The sequence below is a fragment of the Oryctolagus cuniculus genome, chromosome 13 (genome assembly GCF_051225735.1).
Source record: "Oryctolagus cuniculus isolate XC-2025 breed Fujian yellow rabbit chromosome 13, ASM5122573v1, whole genome shotgun sequence".
NCBI lineage: Eukaryota > Metazoa > Chordata > Mammalia > Lagomorpha > Leporidae > Oryctolagus > Oryctolagus cuniculus.
In genome coordinates this window covers 94516446-94531133 of record NC_142879.1, presented here as the reverse complement: position 1 = coordinate 94531133, position 14688 = coordinate 94516446, and the positions used below count along the sequence as shown (strand labels likewise).

At 42.5% G+C, this 14688-nt stretch overlaps 1 long non-coding RNA gene across 2 annotated transcripts; it reads right to left on the bottom strand.

Annotated features, from left to right (window-relative positions):
- Positions 1–366: 366 nt before the first annotated feature.
- Positions 367–12244, bottom strand: LOC149122755 (uncharacterized). Of its 2 annotated transcripts, none has more exons than XR_016219831.1 (3): positions 12025–12244; positions 10132–10210; positions 367–2389 (listed from the first exon to the last, which is right to left on the bottom strand). It is a non-coding gene; the product is annotated as an uncharacterized LOC149122755 (long non-coding RNA). The 2 variants fall into 2 exon arrangements; XR_016219830.1 differs by having other exon boundaries at positions 367–987.
- Positions 12245–14688: the final 2444 nt, after the last annotated feature.

Below are 14688 nucleotides of genomic sequence, written 5' to 3'. Positions count from 1 at the left end.
AGTAATTCAGTTCCTGCCATCCACATTTGAGACCTGAATTGAATTACCAGTGTTTGGCTTAGGTGTGGGAATGAACCAGTGGATGGGAACTCTCTGTCTTTCAAATGAATAAATAAATAAATAAATAAGTTTATTTTGGTACAAAAATTTGAAATCCACGCGAAATGTTTTCATAATAAGCATTTTCCATGAGCTTTTTGAATACCTCTCCTACACTGAGGGGAGACAAGAGAGGAACAAAGCATTTTTTTCTTCTCTGCACGAAGTTTTGCACTCAGGGGAAATGAGTTCATATGTTAAAGTCTGGATAAAAGAGAAATTAAGAGAGCTAGTACAATACTATAAAGCATGAGGGTACTTCAAAAATTATATGGAAAATTTAATGAATAGGTAAGTTCATTCTGACACAAAAAATTTGAAATTGATGCATGGAGAGTACACACTGGTTTCTCATGCATTCAAAATGTCTTGCACCAAAGTAAACTTATCATAAAAGCTGAGCAGTCCATTTTCCATGAACTTTCTGAAGTCATTTTGTACTACAGTACAATCAGAGCATGAGATAGACAGTAACATCATTATTTTTAACAAATGCACTAATTTCAAAATTATAGTAGGCACCCCTGCCTTATGAGGCGCACCCCAATTCACAAACAGACTGGAAACAACACAAAGAGCTTTGTGAGCAGTTACGGGGATAATCCTCGGTGTTTCTCTCACTCAAGTGTGGTGTGACCATTCAGCTATACCAGACAGTTTTAGTGTTCATCTAGCTGTCCAGTAAGATTTAAAAATCCAGTTATTGCAACCTGCAGGAGAAACAGGGGCTGACGGTCTCATTTTTTTGTGTCCCAACAATGATGACTGCCCAGCACCGGAAGATGTTTCTGACTTTGTCCATCCTCTGCCTTTGATTCTTTGTGAGGAGATGGATGTAGCCAAGTGACAAAGCTGGGAAATTTCAGGAAGAACCGTTCCTCTTAAAGTCTGCAGAAAACAGAAAGTCTCTTTTACACATTTTGAAGAGATCATAGCTTACTTCCAAGATCACTATTTGGTTTTAAGATTTATTTTTATTGTTTATTTGAAAGGCAGAGGGACAGAAAGAGAGAGACAAAGACAGAGACCTTCTATCTGCTTGTTCACTCCTCCCAAATGGCAACAACAGGCAAAATTGTCCTAGGTTGAAAAAAGGAGGCAGGGACTCCATCCAGGTCTCCCATGCAGGTAGCAGGGCCCAAGTACTTGGGCCTTTTACTGCTATCTTCCTCGGTTTTTTAACAGGAAGCTGGATTGGAAGTGGGGAAGCCAGGACTTGAACTCATGCACCAATATGGGAGGCTGGCATCATGGTGGCAGCTTAACCTGTTGTGCCACAACACCAGCCCTCTCCCCAGTCAGATCACTACTATACAAATTTAACACTGAATTGAAGCTTTTTAAATTAGGGCTTTTGTGAACACTAAACACATGATTTTTCAGGTCTCAATACTCAACTAAATGGGAAATTTAAAAAGTATCATTGGTCATTTTCCAAAATGAAGTATGTACCAAATTGTTGTCCTCTGACCATGTGAATCAAAACTTAGAGCACAGAAACAAATGGATTAGAAGCACGCTCTTTGAGTCTGTGTTTCTGTCTGGTCTTTTGTGTTTACATGCGTGCATCTGTGGATCAGCAAGAGGAACGTGTGAGTTGGTCCATTCTTCTCCTCACTCAAAGGGATTCCAGGACCTAAAAGGTAAGCTCCACAGTTGCCTGGATCTTTTTAGTGACTTCTTAGAGACTTCTTGTCACAGATGGAAAAGCACTGGCTAAAGTCTTCACTGCCTGGGAAGGCTTGAGAGAATCTTCATGCAGAAATAATGCATCTTCAGCCTCTGATGTGGTTTTTCTAAAGCCAAATAGAGTTTAGCTTCTGAGCTTCTTGGAAATGAGGCAGAGATTTGTAGGCGATGGTAGCAGTGAGCACACAGGACCACTGAAGTCAGGTAGGGCAGAGGTGGGGTCTGGGGAAGCAGTGCAGACACGCTGTCCAGGACATGCCTTGCCTGAATGCCAAAGGTCCATTTCCCAGCTTTGCTTGGTTTGAAATTGTTCTTACCCGTCTTGAATCTTTCCATGTGTTTGGCGAGCGATGAGCAGCCTCCATCAACTCCGTCCCTGCCCTCTCACATGAATTGAGCATTTCTGTTCCATTGAGATTAGCCCAGACCTCATGTCAGAGAGGACCCAAAGCCTCATGGCTAGGAAACAGTAGCGGCAGCAGCAGGTAATTGCACATGTGGCTTCCTGAAGGTCAATGCTGTCATCTTGAGCCATGTTTTTCAAATTGTAGGTCATGACACATTAGGCTTATGAAACCAATTTAAAGAGCATCTATATGCCCTGAGAAGAAATAAAGCAAGAAGGTAAGGAAGGAAGGAGGGAGGAAATAGATTACAAAATATTTCAGTACAATGTCTGTGCTAAAGCATCATCTCATGAACTTACGTGTGTGTGTGTGTGTGTGTGTGTGTGTATTAGCTCAATGCATAAAATTAAAATGAGAGTTTGATGGCTACTGATGGAATATAATATAGTCAGTATCACATGGGATTCTGTTTTCCTAAAATTATGAAGGGGTTGAATCACAGATTTGTTAAAAATGTTAATGTCAAAATAAAATTAGGATTTGTACTTAGTTATCTTTTCATTTATTTTAAAAATTGCTATCTATGTGTTTGGTGAGACAGGCAGAGAGAAAACTCCATCCACAGGTTCACTGTCCAAACCCCCACAATAGCCAGGACTGGGCCAGGCCAACACCAGGAGTTGGGATCTCAATCCAGGTTTCCCATATGAGCGGAAGGATTCCAGCTACTTGAGCCACCGCCTGATATCTCCTAGTGCGCATCCATAGAAGCTGAACTTGGGAGTAGAGTTGAGATTTCAATCCAGGTACTTCAATGTGGGATGTAGATATCTCAGTCAGCATCTTAACTGCTAGGCCAAAGGCTTGCCCCTTGAGTTACGTTTTAAAATACCAAACAGGTTGATGTAAGCTGAACAAAAGCCCTTTACTCAGCCTAGCTTCCAAAGCCACCACCACTGTTGAGGGGACGGCCAAGGTCAGTAACATAGCAGGCAGAAATGTAAATTTCCTTCTAGAGGTGCCACTTGCCTTCTGTTGAGGCCAGCTCTCCTCCCAGGCCAACTGGGTACTGGAAGTCAACAGGGTGCCTCCCCTAAGGAGGTTCACCTCTCCCTTATGATGTCTCTTCCAGTACCCCCTGTGAAGAGATAGATCTGGTCCTTAAATATACCTGGCCAGGCCTTAGCCCACTTGATTGTCCTTAGGTTCCTCCTGTCAGTTCTATTTGCCTCTCATGGTTTAGATAACTCCTTCCTGAGGTCCTCTAATAATAACTCTATCCTTTTTTTTTTTTTTTTTGCCAGGCAGAGTGGACAGTGAGAGAGAGACAGAGAGAGAGAGAAAGGTCTTCCATTGCCGTTGGTTCACCCTCCAATGGCTGCCGCAGCCGGCGCTCTGCGGCCGGCGCACCACACTGATCCGATGGCAGGAGCCAGGTACTTATCCTGGTCTCCCATGGGGTGCAGGGCCCAAGCACTTGGGCCATCCTCCACTGCACTCCCGGGCCACAGCAGAGAGCTGGACTGGAAGAGGGGCAACCGGGACAGAATCTGGCACCCCGACCGGGACTAGAACCCAGTGTGCCGGCGCCACAAGGCGGAGGATTAGCCTAGTGAGCCACGGCGCCGGCCCTGTCCTTTGTTTTAGACCCTGTGGATTTAACTTGCCTGTTAGATGTGCTTTTTCTCCAGACTTGAAACAGTGAAATTCTAAATGGATGGAAGTGGTTTCTGCAAGTTGGTCCTGCATCACCCACCTGCTGCTGGAATCCTGTCTTGACTGCTCCTCAGCCCCTACTCAGCTTGAAGAAGTCAGAGTAAGTCAGAGTGGTCACTGTCCCACACCCCTAACAGAAGTTAGGGTCTCTTCTTCTGGGGAAGGGAATGTGGGAAGTCAGATGGGTTAGTGGGAAGTCAGGGTGGTCTCAGTGTAGGTTTGGAGTGCACAATGCTTGCTTTCCCTGGAGGCTGTCTTTAGCAAGGTCAAAAGCGGCTGCCTGCCCACTCCTTGGAAACTTCTAGTCTTACCACGAGAATAGCAAGGGAGTGGCAAATCCTCTGAGCTCCCAGTTTAGTGTAGAGCAAATTAGGTATCCCACTCTTCTGATGGCTTTTTTTTTTTTTTTTGCTTTATCATGAGCAAGCCAGACAGGATCCACCCCCGCCTTGTAACTGAATGTCAAGTTTTTTTCATCTTCCAAATTGTGCTTAAAAACCCCAGTACCACAGTACAGCCACTTTGGGTTTTGCCTTTTTTTTTTTTTTTTTTTTTGGACAGGCAGAGTGGACAGTGAGAGAGAGACAGAGAGAAAGGTCTTCCTTTGCCATTGGTTCACCCTCCAATGGCCGCCGCGGCTGGCGCGCTGCGGCTGGCGCACCGCGCTGATCCAAAGGCAGGAGCCAGGTACTTATCCTGGTCTCCCATGGGGTGCAGGGCCCAAGGACTTGGCCCATCCTCCACTGCACTCCTGGGACATAGCAGAGAGCTGGACTAGAAGAGGGGCAACCGGGACAGAATCGGGCGCCCCGACCGGGACTAGAACCTGGTGTGCTGGCGCTGCAAGGCGGAGGATTAGCCTAGTGAGCTGCGGTGCCGGCCCCATGAGCAGTGTTTTTTTTTTTTTTTTTTAATTTTTTTAATTTTATTTTTTTTATTTTTTTGACAGGCAGAGTGGACAGTGAGAGAGAGAGACAGAGAGAAAGGTCTTCCTTTGCCGTTGGTTCACCCTCCAATGGCCGCCGCGGCGGGCGCACCGCGCTGATCCGATGGCAGGAGCCAGGAGCCAGGTGCTTTTCCTGGTCTCCCATGGGGTGCAGGGCCCAAGCACTTGGGCCATCCTCCACTGCACTCCCTGGCCACAGCAGAGAGCTGGCCTGGAAGAGGGGCAACCGGGACAGAATCCGGCGCCCCGACTGGGACTAGAACCCGGTGTGCCGGCGCTGCAAGGCGGAGGATTAGCCTAGTGAGCCGCGGTGCCGGCCTATGAGCAGTGTTTTTAATAATAAAAGCAAAGATGACATTTGTAGCCACCCAGTGAGCATTTTTTTTTTCTAGCTGGGAAGCATGCGGGCTTTTGCAGTTGCTAGTCTAAATAAGATGAAGTGGACAATATAGCAGAAAGAAGGAAAGCAAGTCAGGAGCTGGAGAGCGAATATTGGATTCAATTTCCTCCGTTACGTCTCATGCTTCTGACTGCTGTATTGGTGAATGAGTGACCTTCTTGCTTCATACTCTGTTTTCCCTTTACTAGGTTAAATTGTATTTTTTCAGTCTATTTATTCCAATGATGTGCTGTAAATCTATTCTTATTTTAAGAAAGAGCTCATTTCACAATATATTTGCTTGACACAAGCCTGTGATTAGGGCAGTTTGCAAAGATTTGTTTTCCCTGATTTTTCCCCCCAGTGAGTAAGCGCAATCTCGGGAATAGTTAATGGTGTCTGCGACTCAGCTCATCTTTGCTGTGGTTTCTGTTCTGTAATAGGCATGGGCGTTTGGTTGTTTGCACAGAAACCAAGGAGAGTCCTGGAAAAAATGACAAGGGTAGGTGTGGTGTTCCATCTTAGAGATGTACCGACTCAAGGTTTAGTTTGGGATTATTGTACTTCAACAGTTGCTTGGATGAAACACAGTTTTCACTTCCCACAGCTTCAATGTTTAGTTCAAAAATTAAGATCCAGTAGGAGGAATAAATGTTTTCTTACACAATTCTTTAATTCCACTTTTTTTCTTTGTCATCTCTGTAGAGAAGTAGCCCCAGGGCACAATGTTTTATTAAAAAAGGGGAAGATAATTAAGGCTTGCAGCTGCAATCATGAAGTTTGTCAAGGACACTACTGTTTCTGTGTGTAATATGCAGATGATGATGACAGTTGACTGGCACTTATTTGAGTGAATAATTCAACAAGTTTCCTGAAATAGTAAACTTGGCTTAATTCATTTAAAGTGGAATACATTTAGCCTGCAACTATCTGTAAGATGAGATCCAGCTTAACAGACATGTCCTATATGACTTTTATTCACAGAAAAACAGTGTCTTCTGACAGTCAAGAATCAAATAATTTGCAATCAAAGCCCAAGCAATACCAATTACAGAAACAGGCATTTTTTGAGAGTTAAGGTGGCACTTGCTTGGGAAGCTTATAAAATGCTTTGCATTTGCTGGCTAGATTTAATTAATGAAAGCTACACAATAATGTTTAATTATTATCTAAATGTTTCTTATAGAAATTTAATTAGAAAGTACCACTGAATTCTTGCTCTTCATTGCTCATTTTAGTTGGGTATTCCTTAAAGGAGCCAAAGTGCAACAGGTATAATTATTAGGACTTGGTGGGCCAGCACTGTGGCTCACTTGGCTAATCTTCCGCCTGCGGCACCAGCACCCTGGATCCTAGTCCCAGCTGGGGCGCCGGATTCTGTCCTGGTTGCTCCTCTTCCAGTCCAGCTCTCTGCTGTGGCCAGGGAGTGAGTGCAGTGGAGGATGGCCCAAGTGTTTGGGCCCTGCACCCAAATGGGAGACCAGGAGGAAGCACCAGGTTCCTGGCTTTGGATCGGTGCAGCGTGTCGGCAGCCATTTGGGGAGTGAACCAACGGAAAAGGAAGACTTTTCTCTCTGTCTCTGTCTCTCTCTCTCACTGTCTAACTCTGCCTGTCCAAAAAAAAAAAAAAGACTTATAGGGTGATTAATAGCAACTGAATGATTGGCTGAGCTTCTGAAATTATGAAAATAGCTGTCTTGTCATTAGGAATCTAAGGAAATTCTGTACTGTAAATGTCTAATTGCAAGAGTTCATGGTTTAATATATTTGAGGCTAGGAAATTTTGTATATAGTAAGCAAATTAATGCCATATATATAATATATATAGTAGTGTGTGGTATGCAGCCATATTTAAAAAAGAATATTTGATCTTATATTGAGGTAGAAGGTCATATTGTATTCTTTGATATAGTCTTTTCATTATCGTCGGTGCTATTATCTTTGCAAATAAGTTTGTGTCGCAACTTTCAGCTTGAGCCTGATGTGCCCACTCAGGTACAAGCTGTGCATGGCCTTCCAGACTCAGCTGTTTTCTACTCAACACTGGATAAGAGCTGCAGGTTCCAATATCAAGTGCTGAGGAAACAGATGCAAGGAAAACAATAGCAGCTAGAATTTGTGAAGATGTCCGTGTCCAGGAAATAATAATTACAAAGCTTTTATTAAATCCTGTGCTTTAGATGGAGCTGTAATATTTTGGAAGTATTTTTTGCTCATTTGGTCTTAAAAAATCCCAAGGGAAGAGCAGGAAAAGATTCCATTTTACAGATGAGGAAATTGTTACTCAGAGGTGCCATGATTTTGCCAAGAGGACAGTGACGAGGCCTGGACTTGTTCTGGGGCTGTTGGTTGTTAAGTCCTAGCTCTTATGCTATGCTACACCAATAGCTATACCTACTGTTCCCGGGCAGCCATGGTACTGCAGCGTGGTCAAGAAACCAGAAATCAGACCGTAGCCATTCAATAGTCTATTGTAACTTCAGTCTTCCGGTTCTAGGGCTTGTGATTGTGCATGTAAGTAGAGAGAGCTTGCAAAGGAATTCATAAAAAGCATAATCTACTCTCATTTCCCCATTGAAATTCAATGCACCTCTGTGCAAATCTTCTAAAACTTACCACCACATCATGCTCATGCATGACTTCTCTCACCTCTAAACAAGGCATCGTCCCTGGGTCTTCTGTCTCTTTTTGCTCAGAATGAGTCTTCTCGCCATATTCAACCCTGGGCCTTGGCTATGGTCTCCCACAGGCTTTCGTGCTTTTTGTCTTGCAAGGAGCAAAACATGAGCGATGTGGAGTCTTCCAAAGGAGTGGCTGCACAACTCTTGTTTGGAAGATTTGGAGGCCATCAGTCGTTTCTTAATTCTGTGAAATCTGCAACAGGATGTCTGTCTGAGAGGCATGATGAACTTCAATTTGTTTCTGCCGGATATAAAATCAACTGGGAATAGATCGAAATTGTTTCTAATGTTTGGAAATGCCAGCTTTTTTTTTTCCTTCTCTCTCTTTCTTTTGCAGGTTTTTTTTTTTTTATTTAGGTATACTTTATTTGCATTATAATCTTTTTTTTTTTTGACAGACAGAGTTAGACAGTGAGAGAGAGAGAGAGAGAGAGAGAGAGAAAGGTCTTCTTTCCATTGGTTCACCCCTCAAATGGCTGCTACGGCTGGCGCTGCGTCGATCCGAAGCCAGGAGCCAGGTGCTTCTTCCTGGTCTCCCATGCCGGTGCAGGGGCCCAAGCACTTGGGCCATCCTCCACTGTCCTCTCAGGCCACAGCAGAGAGCTGGACTGAAAGAGGAGCAGCTGGGACCAGAACCCGGGATGCTGGCGCCTCAGGCGGAGGATTACCTGCCTCTTTCGCAGGGTTTTACATAATGTAGTCCCTTGTCCATTGCTCATTAGCACCTGCAGTTCCAATCCTAATTCCCAAAGACTGAAGGCATCAGTTAGGAAGCAACATCTGTAGCATAACATGAAATTGATCATTGCATAAACAATGCAAATTTCCAAATGCCCCTTTGGTGAGTGTGTGCTGGCTTTACAAAAGTTACCTGCATCAGTGACTAATTTGTCAACTTTTGTTTTTCTTATCTCTCATTTGGGAATTTGGTGACATCTTTGGTAGTAAGAGTTAAATCCCTGTTTTGTTCAACTTTAAGTTGTCAGAGGGTCTGAAACTTTATTTTTTATAGACACTTACAAAAACTCACAAATGTATCACTTAGAAATCCCTAAACTGTAGGTTTGCCGAGTGTGTTCAAGCTAAACTGATCTTAATGGATTACTAGCATTTATATATTCTATTTCTTCTAAACAGTGAACACTTATTTGTATCCATATTTTCACATTTTTCTATACTTGTGTGTTGTAGAATCAAACAAAGAAACATGCAGAAAATAAAAATTACAACCCATGTTTACATGTGAAAAAACATTAAAAAGACTACCACCAGCCATCTTTTTTTCCCTTCTGGTTTATTTTATTTATTTGAAATCTTAGTCTACACAGTTAAAGGTGTTCACTACCCTAGTTTGGTGGCATTCACTTTCACAATATAGTTGTTGGCAAAGACCGGAAATTAAGTGAAAATGTACAATTTTGTTTCCCTTTCTTAGGTATACAATTCTATTTGTGCTAAAAAGACTTAGATCTTTCAAATATGCAAAATTATTGTTAGAATCCTGTCTTCAAATCTTCTTTCAAAAATAGTTTTTCAGTACAGTGCCACTGAAAAACACCCACCTATCCTCACGTTGAACACAGTCATTTCCCCATTTGGCTATTTCAAATTGACAGATTAGGAGAGATTTAAGCAGAAAGTACACAGGACTGAAGAAATTGTTCCCATTCTTTCAAGAATACTTGCAAGCCTTTTGTTAAAGATAGCCTCTATCTCGGGGCCAGAGTTATGGCACAGTGGGTTATGTGCCTATGATGCCAGCATCCCGTGTAAGTGCCCGTTTGAGTCCTAGCTGCTCCATTTTCAATCCAGTTCCCTGCTAATGTGCCTGGAAAAGCAGGGGAAGATTACCCAAGTATTTAGACCCCCGTGACCCAAGTGGGGGACCAGGTTGGAGTTCGAGGTTCCTGGCTTTGGTCTGGTGCAGCCCTGACCATTGCAGTCATCAATGGAGTGAACTAGTGGACAGAAGATCTCTCCCTCTCACTGTTTCTCCCTCTTTCTCTGTAACTCTGCCTTTCAAATAAATAAACAAGTAGATGGATCTTAAAAAAAAGATTGTTATATCTAAAATAGTGAAGACGAAGTAGCTATGCTTCCACATACATAGTGGAGTTTTCAGACGAAAAATTTTTACAATTAGTGGCAGCATGGTTAACATAACCTGTAGTGTTTTCTATTTTTTCTAAAAGTTATTTTAAAGAGAGTTACAGGTCTATTTTACTTTTTTTACCCACTTATACTTAACTATAATAGCTTTAGCTTTTGAATTACCTGATATGGAAACGTAGGGTCAAAGAAAATTTCCCCTTCTCTCTCTGAGAATTTGCTGGAATAAACTGATGAAGATAATCTAGGAGAGCAAGTATACAAATTTGTTAGTGTGAAAAAGGGAAAAACACACAGCAGAGGGGAAAAGTCACCGGAGTGTGATTATCCACCTGCTAAATGTTATGCAGCAACATGTAGATCCCTGGGAGCCTGGGCAATGCACATAATCGAGGGAGCTTGCGAATAATTGCCGGGCTTGAAAGTTCCAATGTTTTTGGAATTTGACCCCAAAAGACAGGCAGACATGGAAGTCTGTCCAAGTGTGGACACATCCCTCATTCTCTCTTTTTTTTTCTGAGATTGATTATGAAATATTTGAGTGGGGATAGGAGGTAATGATGTTTCATTTTGTAGTCCGAGCCTTAATGCAAGTAAGAAGGATCCCTGAGAAAGCCTTTCCCTTTACATTGAATTGCACAGTGTGCCAAAATAAACAAACAAAACCACCATATTTTGGGGTATATTCTCTGAGCGCCAAAAGAAGCTAGTGACTTCTTTTTTGAAGAATTGTTCATGTCCTTCCCTATGGAAATAGAATATCATACCATAGAGCAGCACTGATCTAACAGTTCATTTACAATGTTTTCTGTTTGTCTATCTACCTAATAATGTGTCTCTATCTACTATCTATCTATCTATCTATCTATCTATGCATTCTCCCACTCACTCACCAATTCACCAATGTGTCTGTCCATCTGTCTATCAGCACATCTGTCTGTCCACCCATATGGCCATCCTGTATTTTCTTCCTATTTATTAATCAATCTACACACCCAGATCTATCATTTTTATGCTGCAGGAAGCTTTTATTTCTTTATCTGTTTATTTACAAACAGAATATGAAAACAGAAATAACAGAGAAGTGCTTAAGGTTAGGTAACTAGAAATAGAATCAAGGTCTCTGAACTCAATTATGCCACTTTTCATCAAGTCTAATAGAATAATTTGAGTACTTCTGCCTTTCTGAAGTCAACAAACAAATATTTGATTTTCAACATTCTACATATAGATAATGAAATTCACAATCCTCTTTGCTTATTAAAGAATATGATTTGGAATGGAGAAGGAAAAGTCAACTTTCAGCTGTGCACATTCAGAAAAATGATTTTTAAAAGGCTAAAAGAAAAGCATGCATGATGAGACCGGAGCTGTGGCGTAGCAGGTAAAAGCTACTGCCTGCAATGCCGGCATCCCATATGGGCGCCGGTTTAAGTGCTGGCTACTCCACTTCTGATCCAGCTCTCTTCTATGGCCTGGGAAAGCAGTAGAAGGCCCAAGTCCTTGGGCCCCTGCACCCGTGTGGGAGACCCAGAAGAAGCTCCTGGCTCCTGGTTTTGGATCAGTGCAGCTCCGGACGTTGTGGCCATTTGGGGAGTGAACCAGTGGATGGAAGACCCCTCTCTCTGCCTCTCCTTCTCTCTCTGTTTAACTCTGACTTCCAAATAAATTAATAAATCTTTTAAAAAAAGAAACGGAATTAAAAAAAAAACAAAAAAGAATAGCGTGCTTCAGCTGTTCCAAACATGCATTTTGATCACCAAATAGCCTACCTATTCCTTGCTGGTTTCATAGAAAAATCTCTTTTGCCTTTTTTATGATCTTGAGTTACTTTCATTATTTTTTCAAGGGTCAACATTTATTTAATAATTCAGTTCTTCAGCAACAACTTTCATTATTTTTCACTCTCTCTGACTTTCCAAAAATGATTTTGCAATATCTTAGCTTGTCTATGGATTCGCAGCAAGAGTCAACAAACTTACATACCTCCCACACCTTGAGATAAGGTTAATACCTCATGTAATTAACCAAAGCACAGAAAATATTGACAAAAGAGACCTGGATTTGCTGAGGAGCAGATTCCACTTATTTCCACCCAGCTTCCAGCGGCCACGGAACTTTCTGCGGAGTCATGTGGAGTTGCTGTCTCCTCTGTCCCTGCAGGGCGGAGCTGGGCCAAATCCAAGCTCAATGCTTGTGGCCAAGACACCCTTTGGATTTGCAGACCTTCCTAATCATTTGGGAAATAAATAAACAACATATTTGCTTCTATGTTAGGGATTGCTCATAAATACCCTGTTCTTTGCTTTCTTAAACTGAGCCTTGGCTAGGGGCCCAGAGAGAGAGAGAGAGAGAAATCCTAGTCCTTGGCCAGGGAAATCTGCATCTACTGCTTGTGGCTTTCCTACGTCCTGCAGAACCATTTTCCCAAACTCAGCCCCTGGTCTGGCTTTGACGTCTTCTTGATGAGGGGTCCTAGGAAGCAAACTCATCTCCTCAGTCTGAACTATCTCTCCTTCTTAATGAAAAGACTCAAGTAGATTGTGTTTTATTGCATTTTGTGGGTTTTATAAAACCTAGTTGGTAATGCTGCTGATAAATTGAAACAGACGGCAATGGAAAACTTTGGTCCTAACCATCTAATAATGGTGATACTGAGTTGACACAGTCTTGTCTGAGGAGAGCCATCGGGTCTATTTGTTTATTTATGAGAGCCAGAAGGTCACAGAGCATACACTCCCATCCCTGATTTACCCTCCAAATTCTCACCATGAGCCCTGGTTTAACCCTTTCTTAGTTTTTTTTCTTTTTGTTTGCTTGTTTTTAAGATTTACTTTGCTTATATGAGAGGCAGAGTTACTGAGAGAGAGAGGGAGAGAAACAGATTCCATCTGCTGATTCACTCTCCAAATGGCCACAACAACCAGGCCTGGACCAGCCCAAAGCCAGAACTCTGAAACTCCATTTAGATCTCTCACTTGGGTCATCTTCCACTGCTTTCTCATTCACATTAGCTTGGATTGGGGTGGAACAGTCGGGATTAGAACCCACGCTAATTCAGGATGCCGCAGGTGGTGGCTTAATCTGCCACATTAAGCTGGCCTGTAGCCCTTAACTTGAATGGCTTATTTTTGTGATTTCTTTAATAGTTTCAGATGTAATTGAACATACAGTTCATTTCTTTTCATACAGATACATGACTTTAGAGTTCCAATTTGATGAAACATATAGACATTTATGACATATCAGAAACCTCTAAATTCTGTTGAAACTGACATGTATGTGGAAGTAGCTTTATTTCAGCCTTGTTGCAAACATTTATCTGCGTGTGTGTGCTCTGTGTCAATCATAATTTTGTTCTCTATCTGTCTAAGGAGAACATAGGCAAGCGAGGCCCTGCCTAGAATGGAGATAAAGGTGTCCCAGTGCAAGCTCGTAGTACTTGGGCAGGGTGAGTTCTTTGAACTTTCTCCAGGAAAGCTCACCTCCTGGCCCAGGAGCGCAGAGTGACCTCAGAGTTAATGTGGCCACAGTGACAACAGGAGATCCTACCTGAATGACTTCCTGGGAACTGACATTATCATCAACCCCTTTTGAAATGATCCCAGTGGACTGATTTTTGCTTCTGATCTCTTTGAAAGTGCTTGAAGTAAATGCTGTTTTTTTTTTTTTTTAACAAACTTCAATGATATTTCCAAAGCTGAGGTTATTCTTTCAATATCATTGTGTGTGTGTGTGTGTGAAGAAGCACCTTTTCTTTCTCCATTTCTTCCTTATCTTTTTTTATTCAACATACTCTTTCTTTGCAAAGCAGTTCATATTTCTACTTTCTCCCTGATTCTGGGAGAAAGATGAAATTATCCATCCACCAGCAAAATTCAGACAAGAAACAAGGCACAGAGTGGGGCTTCCAGGTGAACATTCTGGCTCTGATAGGGGATTCTCTTTCCTGGTATCCCTCACCCCCCAATTTTCCCAGGTATCCTGTTACTATGGTTACTGCTTGTCTCCTGGCGTAGGGAGATGTGAGAGAACACTTTCAATTCTGTTTTACTTCATTTTCTATATTAATGAAGGATGGGTCAAGAAATAGAAGACTTTCTGGGGACAGGGCTCTGCCTTCAAATTTGGAATTCTGTGAAGAGAGTTAATGCCTTATCAGAGGAGTTGGAACGTGTGCTTTTGAAGCACAGCTTACGAAGGGAGACGTAGGAGGAATGAGAGAGACTACGTGCAATATGGCTTTCGCCAAAATAATGTCCAGAAAAGACCAGAAACAACCTAATTGTCAGATGCCTATGGATTTTCCCAGCTCTTTGTAAAGTTAAATGTGCATCTTCGGGCTGGAGAAGGCTTCAAAGGTCCAGCCTGAGCTGTCCATCCCACCTTGTTGAAGGATGACTTGAACTCCGTACTACATCCGTTCTTGTTTGCAGCTCTTCAATTCCCTCTTTCCATCAAGCAGAAGCCGTGTTGCTCCCTGCAGCATGGTTTTCTCATTCAGTCTCTGGTGCCTCTGTCCCTGGATGCTCTAGAGGAAGAGCAGGGTCACTCACCCAGGCAGGTGAGTGTGAACAGAGTAGACACAATCAACCACTTCCAGGAGGGAGCCTTTACCACATGAGTTGTAACTTACGTCTGCTATTCATACACTCTACCCCACAATAACTAGCATTCCAAAGAGGACAAGAAAGATAGGAGGATATTCTCTTCAAGAGCTGG